At 38.4% G+C, this 21,273-nt stretch overlaps 1 long non-coding RNA gene across 1 annotated transcript in view; it reads right to left on the bottom strand.

Moving 5' to 3' along the window:
• LOC134141799 (uncharacterized) overlaps positions 1 to 19,947 on the bottom strand; it is a 148,593-nt gene extending 128,646 nt beyond the window's left edge. The window contains exon 1 of the long non-coding RNA XR_009958727.1: positions 19,917 to 19,947. This is a non-coding gene — a long non-coding RNA (uncharacterized LOC134141799). The remainder of the gene's footprint in view (positions 1 to 19,916) is intronic.
• Positions 19,948 to 21,273: the final 1,326 nt, after the last annotated feature.

A 21,273-nucleotide genomic window follows, 5' to 3' on the forward strand; every position in this document is an offset into this window, starting at 1 on the left:
CATCTTATCTTAGCGTTGAAAGTATCTGCTTACAAGATTTTCAGCTAAAGCCAAAAGACTTTTCCTTCTCAAGTAATGATGCTAAGGTACCAGAATTTTCTGCATTTAGCAGATGTCTCCCCAGAGATTCAAGAGAATACTCAAAGACATCGTCTTAAAACAAGGTGAGGAAACTTTGAATAGACTTACTGGTCTGGTCTATTTCTAATACCCAAGAAGAGAAAGCAAATTGTGTCCTAAAGGAATATATGGCAAGTAGCATAGTAAAATGGGATTAGAACATTGGTCTCACTTGAGCGCAAGTTTATCTAAAACATTTATGAAATAGAGCAGTGCTCAAAACCACAACTTCAATTTTTAGTGAGCATAACTATCAGTCAATACATTTAGGTGCTAAAAAGCACAGATACAATTTTCAAGACTTCAAAAAAACACCCAAATCCAACAGTAAAGGTATCAAAAATTAACTGTACTCATTTTGATATATTTAAAACTTATTCCAAATAGACTTATTACGTAAATACATAAATGCTATACTGAAACTACATTCAACATAGTAGGAGCTTTGGGAGAAGGTTATCTGCAGTCACTCTGGTCTTGGAAATGCCAAAACACAGAGCAGGTCATCCTGAAAGCAGCCTAGAAAGATTCCCTGGGATTAAGCTTTGGGCCAGGGGAAGAGGGATTAATAAATTCCATTTCCAACAGCCTTTGTCCAACCTATTCCAACTGTCTAACAGATGAATCCTGCTTCTTCACAGTATTTAATCTACCAGTCAAATAAAATACAGCAGTTGTTAATGGGCACCCAGTAACAGCACTAGCATTATCTCAAGTCACACAGCTAATACCAGTCCAAATCCAGGCCCTGGAGCCAAGATGATATTCCTTGAATATAATACTTGGCTAATTATTATAGTGAACAGCCAGAAAGCTTCAATCAGATTCTTATATAAACAGTCACATTTATAATAGATTTCTTATTCAGAGTGTCTAATTTTTGGATCATGCTAATTTCTACTCAAAACTTTACACTTAGCACAGGGAGAATAAAAATACTTTATCCTAGAAAGAAGAGAGAAGGGAAGAGAAAAAGAGCAGAAAATCTGCTTTCAAAAAGAATTTTACGGGAATACAGTAACATTTCTGTTGTCCTCTGAAAACAGAGAAAATTCTGTCAGAGCATTGCCAGATTGCGAATTCTTTCATCCCGTTGGGGAGCAGTTACAGGAAGCAACACTCAGCAAGAGAGAGATCCACAACCTAGCCTTGCAAAACCCCTCTAGTATTTTGATGGTTAGAAGATCATCTCCAAATAGCAGAGATAAGCCATACTCCATTTTGAGATAATTTTAGGCAAATTTAACTTGATATTTATTTACAAAAGATTAGTGACTCTGTATGATAGATAAAGAGATTTCTGCTATTTCAAGACATTTTAGTTCGGTTTTCAGCTGCTCAGCCTTTTTTCCCCTCTCAAAAATATTATCCCATCACTCCTAGGTAAACACCATCTACCATTAAAAAAATGCATTTTGCATTGTCAGTGTTGGTCATCCTCTGTCATACTTTATCCAGGTTTACTGCCTGTTGATCCCAACTGCCTGATTGGTTAAGTAAGTTACTATTATTAAGTTACTACTTAATATCAGTAAATTTGACCTTTTATCTTTTGTTGGTAAATTCCAGCTTTCCCACAGCTGACTGGAAGCCTGAGCACCTGTAAACAAATTTTCACTAATACGGTTTTCTTGCATATCACATTACAAAAATTCCATTGGCTATAATATGTGCAACATCTGCCTAAAGAACAATATAGGGGTTTCAACCTAATCTCTTGCACACTTTCTGCGATCTTTTTGGCATCGCTGCTATTCATTGGTTTGACTATCCACTTGAATATGGTCTATTAATTGATTTTTCTTTTATTTATTATATATTTGCATTAACACAATCATTAAATTGAACCTGGTGTGAAAGGTGCTGTAAAACACAGCAAGGAAAAGAGTCCTTACTCAAAGATTTTATTTCCAGAACTAGGAAGATGACTGACACTGATAGACCATGGGGAATACAAATAGGCAATGAGATGGAATTTGTCAGCGTGGCAGACACTGTTACAAAGCTTTTTGTACCCATCACAAAAAAAGAGATGCTTCTGAGAGCACACAGGCATGGCAGGTATTAACACAAGCTCCCTTCAAATGGAATGAGAGGCCTGTCTAATTTTTTGCACGTAGATTGATAATTGTAGGAAGTGTTTTGAGCACTAATATCTATTTTGTGATACATTCCTCCCTTCCAAGTTATTTGGGTACTCCCCTGACTCAAAAATCTGTAAAATCCCACGCTGTCAATGTTACAGTCTCCAAAAACAGTACCGACAACACGTGAACATGCGAGAACACTTTCACCACAACATTTAGTTAATTTGGGGTTACCATCCAGTGCATGAATTCCTGAAGCCAGATAGAAGCTGCTGTGATTCACTGTAACTACTACTATTCCTACCGGTCAGGCCAGGCTTTCTGGGTCCCAGAAAGCATAACTCCTGATCATGCTTTGCACCACAACTTCATACAGACTGGAAGCAAACTGGTAATCATTATTAGCATATTAGCAGCCAATATTAGCAGCTAATCCTAGATTCCAGGAACATGAAGGAAAAGAACATGATCAGGAGTAGCCAGCATGGATTCATTGGAGGAAATTATGCTTAACCAACCTGACAGATGAAATGACTGGCTGGGGAGATGAGGGGAGAGTAGAGGATGTTGTCCGCCGGGACTTCAGTGAAGCTTTCGACACTTTCTCTCATAATACCCTCATACTAAGCTCATGAAGTATTGGATACATGATACACCAGAGGACCGCACTGCCATTCACAGGGATCTTGACAGGCTGGAGAGAGAGGCAAAGAGGAACCTCATGAAGTTCAATACGGGGAATTACAGGGTCCTGCACCTAGGGAGCAATAGCCCCATGTACCAGTACAGGTCAGGGGCTGACCTGCTGGAAAGCAGCTCTGCAGAGAAGAACCTGCGGGTCCTGGTGTATGATGAGTTGACCAGGGGCCAGCAACGTGCCCTTGGGGCAAAGATGGACGACAGTATCCTGGACTGCATTAGGAAGAAAGTTGCCAGCAGGTCAAGGGAGCTGATCCTTCCCCCTCGAATCAGTGCTAGTGAGGCAAGATCTGGTGTGCAGTGTCCATTGCCGGGCTCCCCAGTAGAAGAGAGACATGGAGCTACTGGAGCAGGTCCAGCAAAGGGCCACTTCACTGGGCCTAAGATGACGAAGAGACTAGAGCATCTCTCATATGAGAAAAGGTTGAGAGAGCTGGGACTGTTTAACCCGGGAAAGAGAAGGCTGAGCAGGGATCTTATCAAAGTGTATAAAAATCTTTACACCTTTACATCTTTATAATCTATCCATCTTCACAGTCTCAGAAGATGGAGTCAGTGGTATTCAGTGACAGGACAAGAGGCAATAAGCACAAACTGAAACACAGGAAGTTCCATCTGGACCTGAGGAAAAACTGTTTTACTGTGAGGGTGACAGAGCACTGGAGCAGGCTGCCCAGAGAATTTGTGAAGTCTCCATCCTTGTAGATAATCAAAATCTGTCTTCACAGGGTTCCGAGCAATCTGTTCTATGGGACCCTGCTTGAGCAGGGAGATTGGACTAGATCATCTCTAAAGGTCCCTTCCAACCTCAACCATTCTGTGAACACTAGACACTTCTACATCAGTCATGTGATCCAATGTAGTAGATGCCCCTCTACAAATCAGAGCTAGAGATCAGAATGTAGCTCTCCTGCATAAAATAAGGTAAATTGGCAAGTCTCATTTCAGCATTTTTGATGTCTTTGCCATACTTTCAGAACTGTATTGACCTGTAAAAAAGATCAGAGGCAATATCCTAGTATCTTGTGAGAATCATGGGAGAAAAAAAGAGAAATAATACAGTTTGCAGTAATGCAGACTTACAATCATTCTGTAGAGGCTAGCCATATCTGCCTTGTATATGAAATATACATTATTTTATACATATAGGCAAAAGTAGAGGAAAGCCTTTTTTCCTTCATTGATGTTGAATGAGATATCATCTCAAGAACCCAAGGCTTGCTCACATGTTAACCACTGACTCCAAGAAGATAACTTGCATTTCTAAAGACAAGTCACATGAGCAAGATTTGTAGTATCAGCCTCCAAGTTTGCAGAGCATCTCTGTAAAAGCAATTACCAGAAAACAATGTGAGAACCTAGAAGTTATTACTATCAGCTTAAAATCATAAATGATAAAACATTCCTGTCCTATAACGCTCTTTTCTGTGTTGCTGGGATGGGATGCCACAACAAATTGTTTTGGTTCTTTCTCTCTGTCCCACTTCTGGCAAAGAAACTGCATGAGGCCAGTCCTCATGCTGTGTACTGCATGTTCCTTCATGTCACAAATTGCAGTATCCTTGTCTCTAAGCTCATACGGATGGTACGATCTGTGCTGTCTTCTCCCCATGCCACTCCTTTCTGAGCAGCCATGCACTAGACTACTGCTCTGTAGTACTTATACAAGCAGCAACTCAGCCAAACGCAGCCTATTCAGTTGTGTTCTGCTTCACACTAATGCATAGTGTCCTTTCTAAAGAAGCACAGTCACCACTTTTGAACACTTCATTATTAAAGTTAGCAAGATCGCTGTGAAGACCCACTTACTTTTAGAAAGTTAAACAGAGCAACTGCAATTATATGCACACAAACTCCAAACAGGTAGCCTAGTGATTTCAATCAAGTCCACCAGTTGCATTATCTGCAGACTGGTTTCCACTTAACAAAACTTTTAAATAAAGAAAACAGGATGACTTACTTATGCATCATCAGTTCTGTATTAGTCAGACCTGAACTCAGTCAGGTCATTTAATTTGACTTGCAACATATCTGCCTATAATATAATGCATTCAACATGTATTTATTTATATGTAAATCCAGAGGATATACACACTCAGATACATATCAATAAAATTTTGTCAGTATGTTTACGGAGTCACCCTATTACAAACTCCCTCAGGATGCTCAGCTTTCAAGTACTTTCCTGATTATCCTGCAGCTGGTCAGAGAGCTTACCTGCCTAATGCAAGTCACTAGAAGATAACTTCCTCCAGATCAGTTCTGCCTTTCCAAATCCTGAAGTGACCCATGCAGCTTATGGTGCAGCAGCCTGTTTCCTATTGACTTCCATGGGCCTGTCACTGCAAGACTAGCTATAAGGCTCAACATCATGGAGAAACTGGTTTCTTTGAGGGTTGTCAGAACTATGAAATTGTCCTTTACAGGAGCCATATGAAGAGAAATGCAAAATATATATAAACAAACATTTTAATGGAGACAACACAGTAGAACACTGAAATGAATAGGGAAGAAAGGGAAACAATGCATATATGGACCCATGATCGGATTAGTTGCAAAGTTCCTCTCATCCTACAGGTTCCAGTTGCCAAACTGTTAGATACATATAGGCTTTCATATTAGACTCCCATTCCCAACTCTGTTTTCATAGAAAAGGATTTAGATTTGGAACCTACATTTGCTTCCATCACTGAAACACGTATTTGTAAGCTATTCAAATTCAACTTTTTCTCAGGTATTTCTTTGTCCTGAAACAAAAAAAAAAAAGATTAAGTCTTCCTGCCATCATGTATGAGTCTGTTTCCTCAGTCTTTCACTTGGCATGTTCAGGAGAAATCACTATCTGCCCAGGCAGTAAATAGTTACCTAAAACCATTCCAATGTTTGCTAATCCCTGAGCAAACTGCTAATTCTCTGGAAGGGAAATGTCCATTCCTGTCAAGTGGGGCAATGCTCAAACCCCAGCAGAAAGCTTTTACCACACAGAGTTAATCTTATATTCCAGATAAACATATAATTTACTGATCACATTTTGGACAATCATATTCAGGTTCATGCAGTTGTATATAATTTGTCAAAGGCTAGGTCCTGGTGTAGGTTAACCTGTAGGTTTAACAGTTTTAAATTATGTTTAAGATTAGTAAAACTTATTACTGGAAACAAAATCATAATTTACTGCAACCACTTGCACAGGGGGCTCATTAAGAATGTAAAATGGTAGGGTTTTAGGACAGCCTATTTTGTCAGCAAGATCTAGTGGGCGATTCACATGAGAAAGGTTTGGCAAAATACTTCCACGACAGGTTCAGTTTCAGGTCTCCAGGGAGAGAAATCCAGAATACCTGAATTTGCAAAGAATTCAAACCACTTTTACTTTATGCTTAGAATATTACCTATCACTGTTAATGCTACTGCTTAGGAAAAAATAACAAAGCACATATGAGAAGTAATGATTAATAATGTTCTAGTTTGTTACACTTATTTGATGAGGACCCACCAGCATGGTCAATATTTCATCCCTGGTGATTTCCCCTTTTACATGCTGCTACTCCATGCTCCAGGTTTGGAGAACAGGCCACTAGCTTTAAACAGTCTCTAATTCTTTCCATTTTATAACAGCAGCTATCTTTCACTTAATTTTTCAAAATTAAAATATTTTGAACTGTCCTCTATGGGCTGCAAAATAATGGAACTAGCAAACTGAGGGCAATATAATATTTGCTGGTTTAAAACAATAATTTAAAAAAAAATGGCATCCAATGTCACAGGAATTTTTGCTGTGAATAAAACCTGCATTGTTTCTGCCAATATACCCTCACATGATCTTCCAGAAAACAGGATGATGATAACATTTTCCTAAATAACACTATTTTATACATATATATATATATATATATATATATACACACACACATATATATATACACACTTCACAGTGACAATAATTATTAAAAACAATATTTGTAATTAAAGCTAAAACTTACAAATTATCCTCACATTTCTGCATTGACTAGGCTGTTCCTCAAGGGATTGATGGAGAAAAAAAGACACCATTCTCATGGCAATTTCCCCTCCTTATCCTATACTCAACATAACCAGTAGCAGTCAAAGGTCAGGGGACAAATGAGAGCCACTCAGCTAAGTGGGGCTTTGCAAGAGACAAAGATAAATTGATATAGATGTGGGAAACTGGATTGAATGGAGAATTAAAAAGATGTTCCCAGTGGTCTGGCAGCTGTAATAGAAGACAGAAAACAACATATCCTACTACCTATGTCAAGATTAATTACAACATTTCATATAAAATCAGCTGGAAAAAGTAGCATGATATCTCTTCAAAATTTCAGAGTCAAGCATTTAGATCTTTAAATAGGTTCTACTCTTCCCTCAGACATACAAATTCTAGATTGTAGGATATTTTGAAAGATAAGTCATATAATTGAAATATCACCCTCATGTCAGGTCCTCTGTTGAACAACAGGATCTTTATATGCTGTCATACTTTAGCAGCCTTTCTACGAGCCAGCTCAACTCAGGACCAAAGTTGGAAATCTCCCAATCAGTCTTTTGATGAGATTTCTAGCACTTCACAATTTTAAGAAAGTTAAAAATATTAGATCTCCTTTGAAACTCAAAAAAAGGCATCAAATCTTTTTTGAGAGTCAAAAAAATTACAGGTTCAGCAGGGTTTAATTCCCTTTTGATTTCATTCAAGTTGCTCTATTCTTCACTAGCTGATACCTTACTAGAACAGGAGTTTTGTGCTCCTTTGTAAGAATTGTCTCTTTATGTGAGGGGATTTGGCTTCAGTCATACAGGGGGAGACTCTACACAATAAATAATCAGAATATTGAACAGAATGGCAACATTTCATTCATGGAGGGCAGGAAAATTTTGCCCCCATGGGTTATGCTACCAGGACTTCCTTAAATCAAAATTTGGAAACTCAATATTGAGGTACATAAACCATAAGCTTTGTTAATCATGTCTCTTGTGACTGGGCATTCCTACCATGAATACCAGACATAACTCTGCAATATGCTGATTTCCCTCAACTCTGACTTGAGGGTGCTGAGCATCTAAAAATACCACAAAATTTTGCACACATGCATCTCAAGGTGAAACCTGGAAGGATTCTCTAGTGTATTCTTCTTCTCCAGCTACTCTAAAATCCTGGTCAGCAATCTAAGAATCCTGAAGGAAATTAATGAATATACTTTCCAGTGCAAGAAGTTGTCTTTTTGGCATAAACTGCAGCATAAACTGCAGCAACAGTATGAAATGCCTTCTGGTAAGAGGCCAGCATCATTTTGTTTTTTGATCTAGTGCAAAACTAGTAATCCATTCTTACGTATTTGCATAACTTCACTCTATATCAATTTGAGTGACTATTTTTCTGTCATGTATGGTGTACTACTGAGTAGCTACAGAAAAGGATGCCAGCAGAGGGTGAAAGAAGATGCCAAGGTTATAAACCTGTGCTCTTATTTACAGTCAAGCTTTATTTTCATGAGAAGCTTCTCCAGCACAGACATAGATGCAAGTGGAGAATATCAGAGCTCTCTATCAGGCAAAATCCTCCCTAGCACATTCCCGTAAATTCTCCTCGGTGGCAGGTTTTACTGCCCTGGAGACACCACATGATGGCTATTTATTTAATTGCCTGGAAAGCCCAGCCAAAGAAGGGTGCCTCATGTTTGGAGTTTTTGTTTCCTGCTCGCAGATTTACAATTTAGCACCATTTGGATTTTCAGTCTCCTTGTTAAAAGCGCGAGGGGCCTTTTTCACCGTTTTGTCTTTCTCCAAACGGCCAAAATCCCCCAAAAGGCAAAGAGCAGAAGTGCAGTCTGCTTCAAAACTGGTGTGTGCCGCCCCTCAAACCACTGATTAATATTCAACATATTCTCTGAGCAGAGCTCTATATCAAATTCAGTGTTTTTTCTGTCCTGTCCTTTCCTTCCCTCCTCCTACCTAATTTTGTAGACAGACAGCCATAATACGCAATAGAAACATAACTCTTTAAACTGAAAATGTCATCACTTAAAAATACAAGAGAGTGGTATGTGTCATGTATGTCTGCAAAATGCAGTTGCTGTCTGTTACAGTCTGTAGCAACTTTTAAATCTGTCATCACGGCATGAATTTCATATTAAGCTCCTTCCCAGTGCTTTAGCCAGGAAGTAAAAGGGGGAACATACTGTATCATTTATGGGCATGCTGGTGCTGGGTCAACCATGACATCACTCTCCACTCCGCTGAGCTGTAATGAGGTGAAAAGGCAGCTTTAGAACAACATAGCACTTTATTTATTAGGAAAATTTAAGTGTGTGTGTATTTCAATTTATGATAAAACTGAAAACAAAGGTTATGGACTATAGCTCTCCTACAGCACAAAGTATGAGGCGGGGGGGAGGCATTTTGTAGTTGGTGAAAGATTTAATGCACATAAAGCACGGAAGATTGGAAGTTCTGGGCAGGCTAAAATCCCATATTGACAGGCCAACCAATTAGAGATGGAGCACAGCACATTTTGCTGCAGTCAAATTGTACTGTAGGCTTTGATCAGAAGGTGCCACTGAAGCTAGAGGCTGGTTCAGACTAACTAAAATTTTGACCAGCTAAAACCTTGAAGCTTGCATGAAAGCAGACTTATAAAATGATCATAGAAGAAACAATTTGGTGAAGGCTGAGGGCTGTCAACAGCCCTTGATTGCAAAAGGTTTCCTAGTAACTACACTGCTTTTTTAATGACTTTGGGTAGCTGGCAGCTTACAGCATCCCTCCAAATTAATGCTTAACTATAAGAACATTTGTACTTTTCAGTACGGATTATTTTTGCTCATAGCTAGAGATGGGACAAGAGGGGTACAAAACAAGTAACAAAGCACAATGCAAAACAGGCCTAATCAGACTCGCAATTAACTTCTCTCATTCCTTTTTTTCCTAACTACTTCTTTTAATGCTCTATTTTATATTTAAGCTTGGCATCATTATTTTTCATGCTTAAGTGAAACAGCAATAAGCGTACTATTTTTTATTGTAGGCATAGTACAAGCAGTCAGCTTTTTCTAGAAAGCACCACAAAAGCATTATTCTTGCTTACTTCCCCTCCTGCCTTGTTTCTAGTGGTCATCCCACTGCCAGCTGATCTCTAACCAGCTGATCACTAGCCTGATAATCCTGCCTTCCTTGGTATGCATAGGACACTTCACACTCACAGCTTGGAAAAAATGCATTCCAGATACCTTATGCTAGCTGAAGCCTTTTTGTCTGAACAGATTCGAGCACAGTAAGTAGGAGGTCTATGACATGAATTCTAGGCACAATTGTCATGCAAAAAATGAATAGGAATTTATGTAAATACACTGCTACATATAATTAAATACAAAATTATATCTAGGTTTAACTAAGATATGTAAGATTTGGTGTTGTGATTTTTTTCCCCTGTTACAAGATGTTCCTTTAACAGATCCATTCCCAAGAAATGGAATACCAGAGACTGGTATGTAGCCAGAATATCTAGGGCTCTAGCCTTCCTAAATCTCACAAACCTTTTATATCTAGCAAATGTCTGATTAGTATCTGATAGAAAATACTCCAAGGAAAACCTAGATGCATTGTTATTCCCTGAAAAGGGAGTAGTCTTTTCTTCAAACCAGTGGTAAGCCAACGTCTCAGCATGGTGCTAACATACAGTATACTGCCGGAGTTGTTATTTTTCAGATGGAACATAAAACTACATTCCTCAGTATTCATAGAAGTTTAAGATGCCATTATACATTTCTCAAAGCAACTGTATTATTACTGGCCAAATTCTAGCATGGGGGAATTAAATTTAGGGAGGGAATCTGTCCCAAAAAGAGAAAATCTCTCTCTCCTTTCCCCCCCCCCCCATACATGTTTCAGGTAAATGTTTCAGACTTTAAGAGCATGTTTCAAAAGCTAATAACAAATTTCAAAAAAAAAAAAAAAAAAAAAAAAGTGACAAAGTAGGCAGAATATTTTTGCATATTTTTGCAAGTAGGCAGATAATTTTGCATATGTTCTTACTTTGTCCATAGTAATCACTACACAGCACCAAATATCTCCTAAGTTGTAAACTCTGAATTTCCAATTACGTTCTTCAAAGTAGATGTAAAAGGAAACACTGCAAAAACTGATGCCATTCATGCAATAGGCAACTTCTCAACCCAAGTACAAGCAAAACTTCGAAATCTTTTACTTTTTCCTATGTTCTTTTCCTGGGCCTTTTTTTTTTCTTTTTTATTTATTTATTTATGGAAAGTTACCCTCCTACACTGTCTTTTTCCATTTTCTCCCCTATTCTAGTCAAATATGACCTATCTACAAATTACCATGCTTAGGAAGAAAGGTCTATAGAAACACCATCAGCATAACGTCTCTCAGTCCACTAGTCATTCTGAGATTGTCTTTGTCTGCCTTCTCAGGGTGTATTTGAGAAACAATTCCAGAAAACGGAGGAACCTACTAGTTAAAATATTTTTATTTAACTTTGACTTCTAAAACATTTTCTCTACTTCCCCCTCATATGTGTTACTTGTCTCAAATTCAGCCTGAACCACCAACAAACATTGTTCACCATCTTTAGTTGTGATGGGAAATGCCTGGAGGACAAAAGACGGCAGACAGAATCAAAGATCAAGATTATCAAGATTATACAGCATGAACCAAATTCATTCTTCTGATGCTTCCTCACTTGTTGGCCTGAATAGAATTACACTGTGAGTGAGTCTAGCTCTCTACTTGCATTTCTTATTAAATTGCTCACCATTAGCATGTGCCTTTTCCTTACACCTTGTAGCCTTTTCTTTCACATTAATGACCTTAACATAGGACCCAACTTCACTGCTTCTTCCCCTGAATCTATTTTGTCATTTTCAGATTCCTGAAACCACTTCCCTTCTCAGTATGCGAAAAATCTTAAGAGACGATGCTCTTCTTGTCTTCTACAAATTAACCCACTTCTTGCATGAGATGCTATTTTCAACAGGTGGCCCTCTGTATTGTTTTTAGTAGTCCTGCCTTCTGTCACCCCCAATCACACTGATTAGCACGGTACTCCCCAAATATCTGACCTACAAATCTACAGCCTTCAGAAAGAAAGTAGAGAGTATTTTTTCTCAGTAGAGAAAAAAATAGAAAACATCATTATGTCACTGTACGAATCCAGAATGAGCCACCCCGAGTACTGATACAGTTGTGGTCTCTCCAACTCAAAAAGATGTAGCAGAATTTGAAAATGTAAAGAGAAGGACAGCAAAGATAATTAGAGACTTGGAGTGACTTCTACATGGGAATGATTAAAGAGAGCAGGACTCTAGGCTTAAGAGTTGCCTCAGGGAATACACAATCCTAGCTATAGAAATCACAAGTTGCATGGAGAAGCTGAAAAGAAAGTCTTTTCTAATACAAGAACTAGACAGTATCAAATGAAAATAGTTCAAAACAGTGCACAGTTAACTACAGAAATTAGACACAGGATGCTGTGGATGCTGAAGGCTCACTTGGATTCATAAAGCTGCTAGACATACTTACAAAAGAAAAATTCATCTAAGACTATTAAATATATTATCACCTCTTGAACAAGAAATCCCAGAGCTATACATTGATGAAGACTAGAAGAACACACAGGGAAATACCACTATACTTTTGAGCTAATCTCATGCCCTTCCATAGGTGGCTATTACTGGCCACTGCTGGAGAAGGACTTCTGGCTGCTTCAGGCTGACAGAGGAACTCTAGTAAAGCTAGCAGTGAAATCTCATCTTCTGCCGCAGCTTGCTGCCAGTGCAGCAGAGTTAGTAAGACAGAATGCGTACTCCTGCTCATACTCCTACTTCAACTGCTCCAGTTCCCATTCTGAGCTTAAATTACAGAGGAAGGTGAGTTTTGTTTCAAGCACGGAACTGAGCTCTGGAACATAATAGAGATCCCAGCCAACTTTCTCCTATGACAGCACTAACATTCACTTAGTGAGGAAGCACACTGCTAAACAGCAACACTTGTCCTATCCACACACTGCTGCAGCAAGATGCCCAAGTGCTTGTCTGATAATATCTTTCATCTGCACATCATATGGCATAGCAGTTGGGCTTTAAAGTATGGTATTGGATATTGGTTCGCTGACACCGCAGACCTTCTATAAACACCTCACCTACATTTTGCATTGTTCACAAATTGTAGGGTTATTTTCCGTTTTAATTCTCTAAGAATTTCTCACAGGGCTTTATAATCTCTGCAGAAAAAGCTGAAAGGGAAGAAACAGACAATGAAACACAATGCAGGAAGATGCCAAATCAGTCAGCCCCCCCAGCCTATCCACACACAATCAGCGCCAGCTGTAGTCCAATTAAACTTAATCTAGTCACATGCTCATGTGTTCCTCAGAAATTAGAGGAAATCAATTCAAATGCTAATGAGAAAACCCATAATTTATTATCTGCTGAGGAATGCATGTTACATTAATTTTAACTGTAAACAATTATTTTTATTGCAAGATTAATTACTCCATCTTACACAACTTCCTTTTTTCATATTTTTTGAAGGAATTAGTTTTCTGCTGCTGTTTTGTTGATCTGTCACTGTATTTTAAGCCTGGAAAAGTATAATTAATTTACGGATACTGCAAATGTGGTTTTCTATTCTTCTGTCAGAGGAAAATGGGATAAATGCCTGGGGCAAAATACAGAAAGATCCAGCTGAAGCTCTTGGCCTAAACAAAAGTACAAGAGCTGGGAAAGCAGTGTGTTCCTCTTTTGGATGTTAAAGTTAAAAAGGTAAGGTGAGAAAAGAGAGAAAGTTTAAACCAAAGCAAAAGTTAATTTTCTCAAGTATTGTCCAAAAATAATAAAAAGCTGAATTTTGAGGTAACACAGAACACCATCCAACCAGCCCAATGATTGGCTTTCTTTTTAAGCACCTTTTTGTGGGATGCTTCCTTGTATATCAAATTAAAAACTTACTTAAAAACATTTTAGTAATAAAATAAAATGAGCCATTGTAAATGGAGAAACATTTCAGGAAAGCTTGCTGACTGGAAATCTTGCTGGTTTTTTTTTGTAAAGTATGTGAACAGAACAAAACATCTGCATTAACTGAAGTTGATTGTAGTGATATAGAGGCAGAGACACAACAAAAATAATCCAAACAGTATTTTTTTCAGTGTGCAGACATTTTTGATTTGTTTGAAAAGCCCATTCTAACCTTAAAGTGTCAGCGATAAATGACTATTATCCTCACTAGCAAATTGTTCTTTTTGTGTTTCTTTTCAACACCAGTAAGAATTCCAACTTCCTTACCAAAACAAAAATCTAAACTAGAAATGCATTTAAAGAGTTAGTTTAATGGTTGGACAAGCAAGAGTAGACCATCCAATATAATAGCTTGATTTCATATCAATTAATAAGAGTTTGCTCAATACAACTCTGAATCTGGGCCTCAGGTATTTGGGATAGCAATAGTGGCTCAGGTTTTGGGGCTACAGTTAAATGGGAGATTTTATTTACTGATAAGTATTTTAATGCCACCATTGACCACATTACTTTATGTGAAATACAAGACAAATGTAGCTCTTTTCCTTCTGTAAAGGATTTGCAAATCCTTTACAAAAATTGATTCTCACTTTCACTAATTTGTTAAGTATTCATAATGCATTTGATGAACGCTTTAAACAAATCTGACTTTCTGTATCATTTACAAATTTTTATACTGCTTTCTCTGCTTGTCATGCGTCTGGTAAACGCAGTCATGTGTCTGTTAAAATAAATGGTTCGCAGACCTTTTAACTGAGACAAAAGTGTGTAACATTGCAAATGACAAAACTCAAAGAATAACAGATAACCTTTTTCTGCACAAATAGCCTTGCTCCCATACATATAATAGTGAAACAGATAAAGTGACATTCGGTCTCCAAACTGTCTTGCAAACAGAATACATTACAGTAAACATTCACAAGAAGCACCTGAGGATGAGTTTCAGAAGGCTGGACAGAACAAACTGTTTGTTCTCAAACACGATGGTTTTAGTATTAAATCAACCCAGCGCACACAGAGAACCAGGGGACCAATTTATACCACATTTCATACCTCAGGGTAACATCTTAGCAAAAATGCCTGCATTTCTTAGAAAGGGAAAGACATTGAAAGAAACACCAATACCTGTGGACACGGTACTGCACACAACGTTCACACTCTTTTCCGTCATCTTTATGTAAAAAAGAACCCACCTTTGCTAAAGTCTGTCACAGAGGATTACCATTAGCTAACGTTGTGAAGTCTTGTTGATAGTGCAAAGCTAAAAGGGAACAGAGGGCAAGGGTCCTCTAAATGTCATCTATGTCCCCACGCTTTAGCAGATAGGATGGTTCAGCAGTCATCTGAATTACTCTCTTCCTCCTCTAAAACACTTTTGGTTTTCTGACCAAGGCTGAATGTAACTAAGTCATTTGTTGCAGGTTCATCACCATCACTGATTAAACCGTAAACCTCTTTGCAAGGTAACAAAGTAAATGGAGCGCACTGGTATATCTCACATGCATGTTAGGAAAAAGTGCTGCTGTGGAGCTCTGATTAAGCAGTACAATCTTCATTCATTCCTCCTGCTTCAATCCCAGACATTTTGAATCCTTCCCAGAAAAAACTTGAACGTGATGAAGCTAATCTAGACCCCTTTGTACATCACACACTGATAAAGTACGATGCCCAAAGGAAGTTCTCCCTCAGTGCCGTAAGTATGCGCGTAACGGTCTCCATTCCTCCAGGCTGCAGGTGCACAACCTACAGGTCATTCTAACTAGCAGAAGCTTTGGCATCTGTCTTTACTAATGCCTCTCACCAAGTCAAAACCTGTGTTGATAGTTTCCAGGAAAAGGATTCAGGACTTTTCAGAGAGGTATTCAATGGGATAATTAACCAGGGATCACAGGACAGTCATGAAAGACAACGTAGGATAAAATGGGACCGCAACTCTGATCCTCTTAAGCAGACAGCCCTAAATAAAAGTCATAAAATGGTATATTTTACAATTTCATAATTCAAGTTCAGAAAGAATTGGGAGATGTTTCTAGATGGCCATCTGCTAATCAGAAACCGTAAGTTTCATTCAGCTGATCCACCTCGATTCCCAACATTTCTGGTTAAACCAAAATATTTAGACTCCTAAGGAATTGAATTATTTGCTGTGGCAGAAAGTATAGGAGTCTAAATAAGAGTCAAATAGCTAAAACTCCAAAAGAGGCAGGAGGCTGATACGGCAAGGTCTGCCTCAGTGATCTCAACGAACGAAGCGTAACCTCAGCTGCTGAGGGCCTGCCCCTCCGGGTTGCGGGAGCGCTCCCTCCCAAACAGCAGTCAGTCAAACACGAGCAGGGGAGCAGGACAAGCCAGGCACACCTGCGAGGACTCCCTGTACAGCTGAGGACGCGGGCTCACATCAGCCAGCGCCCCACGTCTAGTTACCGTCAGCCTCTCCTGCTTTAGAGGAAGCTGCAAACAAACAAAATCCTCGGCTGCCTATACCTGAGTGAGCGTCTGGGGAAATTCCTCCTCGAGCGGCTGAAGCTCGAGAACTCGTAACCACCATCGCCTTAATACAGCTGCCTATGGCACGAGACTGTGGAGGGCAAAGTAGACAACGCAGCTCTTGCTACAACTCACAGAAGAAATGAGGATTTACACACTCCAGGCCAGAAAGAATAATGGAAACCTCCAGCAATGTACTTCAGCTGCCATCCCCACACTTCTCTCCCTATGAGCACACAGATAATAGAATTTCTCCTCAAAGCTGGATTGCAGCTTTTTTTTTTTTTTTTTTTTTTAATAAACAGAGTATCTAATCTTGTTATAAATATTTAAGTGATGGTGAGGCCTCTCCCTCAGCTAGCAAGCTATTCCTGCGTCTAATTATACTCACAGCTAGAAAATGGTATCTTATTTTAAGATTTAATTGGTCTGTATTTGGCTTCCAGCCAATGGATTTTGTTATGTATGCTTTGTCAGCAGGATGGAAAAACCCCACTATTTATATGTTTTCCCTGAGAGGGTATCTCTGTGCTTCTCAACCTTATCTTCAACAAGCTGAATAAGCGGAACTCCTTACTTCTTTCTCCATAAGGCTTGTTTTCTAGCACATGCATTATTTTCGTTGCTTTTCTTTTAACTCTATTACCTCCACACTACTTCAAGGGCAATCTCCAGAAAAGGGCACAATCTTATTAGCAATCATCCCAATATTTGCCATAGAAATACATTTTTTGTCTCTTTTACTTCTATAAATATTTTCCGTCTCATACATCCAAGAGTCCCTTTGGCTCTTTTAGCTACCGTATTGGACTGACAGCTCATATTGAGCTGAATAAGGTGTTACATTCTTCTAAGGCAGAATCATTGCTTATGTTCTTAGTTTCTAGGTGTAGCATACCTTACATCTGGTGATGCTAACATGCATTTGGAAATAACAGCTTGCATTATTATTGGTCAGTAAGCATGTTACCAAGTCACTGAGATCCATTTAATAATTGCGATTTTTTCATATTATTATTAGCTCACTAATATTTGTCTCATCTACAGACCTCAGCAGCTAATACTTTTTTGTTTAGTTCTCTGATAAAAATATTAGTGTCAAAACAAGCCCAGATCTCTGGGAAACTCCACTGGAAATAAATCCACCAAATTAATCTCTCCCTATGTGCAGGTATATTTTAATATATGTCATTGGCCTATTTTTAATCCTTTTAATAAGTTAACTTTTCATAACACAAGGCTTTTTTCTAATCAATGTGTCTTTAACACTAGAAAGATCAGCAGACAACCGCAAATAATAGAGTCTCTGTTGCTCAAAAGTTCACATTTATGGACCGGACACACCTATGCTACTAGACCACCTGAGAAGTAACATAGGTTAGCTTAAACAGGGGTGGATTAGCTATCACATCCACTGCACAACTGCAATGGGCCATACTTGTGCCAAGTCACTTAACAGAACCCAGCTGACATAGGTAACTCCCAACTCAGATTGCTACTTCACTTTAGCGGCCACATATAGCCGCACTGAAGACATACACTAGACAAGTGTGGGGTTTTGTATGCTTTATACTTAAATTTTCCCCTAATCTTCATGAGTCGGATAAGGGCCAACGATAGAAACATCACGTAGAGCTACACGGGATGCTTGTACAATCTACCATGTTATCACAAACCTCCCCACTACTAATTTGCAGCCTCCATTTTTCCAGAATCTCCTCTCTGATCCCAAGTCCAGTGGACTGACATAGCTTCTTGTACACAAAGCTGTGCTTTCTACACACTTCCCAGACTAGTGTTCACAAGAAATTGATACGTGCCTAATAAAAACTTGTTTTTCTAGGTCCTACATCCTGGATTAAATGCGTTGGCTGTGTCTAGTAGATTAGGTTTAGCTCTTGTTTTGCATATACTTCAAGTGCAAAACTTCTGTCAAAAGCTTAGCTGTCAAACTTTTACATACTTACTGGATGGCATTCAAATACAGAAGTGCCCTGTAAACCTAAAGCTGATCATACCCAGAGACTGAACTGCTCTTTCCCATCAAAGATTCTTCCTAATTTGGAATCTAACCTTTTGGGTAAATGTGTGAACACAAAGCTTGAACCTTTGAGGGTCATTTACTGCTTATCAGAAACCATGATGAATATTTGAGTAGTTGCACAGCCTTAGATGTGTGACAGCTACCTGTGTAATGCTGTAGCTTCATCACAGATAATGTTGCAAGTACTCCCAATACACACACAAACATGTTTTCCTATGAGCAGGCTGATATCAGATCATCTTTGTGACTGTAAGTATTTGCGCAGATGAATTCCCACTGCACATCAGCTGATGAACATATAGATGAATTTATTCTGTGTAAAACAAACTCTTTCTTGCTAATCAACCTTTTGCATCTTGACATTTCAGTGGTATAGGGTATACATCCTTTCAGCTCAGCCATCAGAATGTAATAAATCTTCCCACTAGTGTCGTAATATTCTTCTCAATATTTATAGTTACAAAAATTTAACTCTTGACTGCATGTTAAAAAACGTACCGAGAATTGATTATTAAAGTAAAAATCAATCTGAGGGTTTTGATGATTTAACAAGCCACAAAAAGCATTTAAATGTATCACAAAAACTTTGATTGATTTATAACTTTGTAATCCATCCTTCCTCATCTATTATCCTGTAAGTACTATATCAGCAATCATTAGTACCAAAACGAGATAGAACACTGACATCTTCCTGACACAATATGACCGTAACTGGAATCTTCTAATACACAAATGCTTTTACTTGGCTATTAATAGTGCCCTTCACTAAAGATGGACTGGTATTGCCAGCTGTATCGAACGACTAAAGTTTGCTATCAATCCTGGAAGCGTCTGCTCCGGATGGTTGTACCTACCGGAACAATGGTGGAGTGCCAGGCAGACTACTGTAATACTATTCACACCAGTACTTTCATTTATCTTTGTAGAAATACAATCATTTAAAATTAAATCCATGGTAGTAAGGTAGAGGTGGATATTTTTCAAGATCTTACAATCAGAATCTGACTCTGATCTCCATGAAAAAATGTTTGCACTTTTCCAAAGCTTACAACTCTCCCACATGTACAAGACTTCAAGATTTTTGGCCCACAGTAAGACAAGAAGTGATATCTAATACTGAACAAACAGCTTTCTACATCAGAATTATTTACTGTCATTATGGTTTTAAATTGTCTCTAAACAATTTTATACATGATGAAAGAGAAAGATGTCTCTACAAAAAATGAATGCCCAAGGAAGATTGCCATTAATTTCCTTTTAAACACTATAAGAAATCTTTTTTTGTCACTTGCACAGTTCAAGAAGGCAATTCAGTTCTATAGATTACATTTTGTTTCTACATATATTTGGTTTCTACCTCTCCTTTACATCCTGTCCAGGCAAATTTTTGAGAGGTGAAAGTTGTGTCCAAGCTTTTAAAATTCTTACCAGAAACAGGTGTTGCAACAGCCAGTCTTGACAGTAGGCTCTTTGAGAGCGATTGGTGGTCTGGCCAGACTGAACCCCTCCAGCTTCTGCATATCTCTTACTGCTTCTGTGTACTCTTTCACCCTGTAAATGGACAGATTTCATTCCTAAAGGGCTTACTTGGGGACAGTTTCTTATCAAAAATTCCCATTAACAAATGCCAAATGTTTAGCTGTTTAAGAAAATCAAAACAATGCCAACAAACAATGTTTGAGATATTTAGAGATGCATGGCATTATATAAATGTGATCTATTTCACAATACTGCATTTATTATTTTTATATAAGCAATTCCTCATAAAAATTCTTGCTATGTTACTTGCTGTGTGTCCTGTTACAAGGCAAGCTTTGAATAATGCTGTTGTACACAGTAAGCTCCAAATTTTTCACCAGGATTTTTGCAATAGCAGTAGGCTTGTGCCTTGGACTGGAACTTCAGGCAAGTATTTAGAAAAATTTTTGGTGACAATGAGCCATTCCAGGCTCATATCTTTAGTTAAAAGTGTAAAACAATAGTTTATGTATGGACTTAGAACACACTTGGCACACTAACACATCTAAATACTAGTAACAAAGTCTCTTTGTTAATCCCAGTTATGAGATAGATAGGAAAGAGACCTGAGGCTTCCCTTGAACCCTGCATGCAGTTAGCTTCCACGTGCATATCATATCCTTCACTTATGGAAGAAAAAACAAAAGCTAATAATATGGAGGAAGCTGGGACTGTCACTGCAAGAAGTTGTAATATGCACGTCATTGGTGACTCTGCCAGGTTGTAGAGAGAGAAGACAGTGGTCTATAAACCCACTGGAACTGGTAGTAGGGCTTCCACAGATCCCAGGAGTTAAGTAAAATGGAGTAAGAAAATAAAAAGAAATCAAATGGGAATTTGGAATCAGAAAGAGCAGACAGATGCATGAGGCATCCTTGGACATCAGCTGAAAGTTCCTGCACCTTCCAAACTGAAAACCTGACAGAACAGAATTGGTCAAGAAAACAGCAAATACATATAAAATAACATTAGTACTTTGCCCTGTAAAGAAAGAGAGTATAAATCTCCTCAATGAGTCAACATGTCTCAAATGATACCCTCTTTAAATCCAGCATTTCCATATATGTATTGCTCTCATGTCTTTGTTATTCATGTCAGTCAAGGAATTTTTCAGGATTTGGCCCAATCTTCTTATTAATTTTTTATTTTAAAGAAACAAAAATCAGACAGGCAAAATATCTTTAGCAGCACAGCAATGCTGAGTAAACACTGGAAACAAAGTGGCATGTTCATCTAAATCATCTAGATCATCTAAAGAATCTGCAGT

This window comes from Rhea pennata, chromosome 6 (assembly GCF_028389875.1).
Source record: "Rhea pennata isolate bPtePen1 chromosome 6, bPtePen1.pri, whole genome shotgun sequence".
Classification (NCBI taxonomy): domain Eukaryota; kingdom Metazoa; phylum Chordata; class Aves; order Rheiformes; family Rheidae; genus Rhea; species Rhea pennata.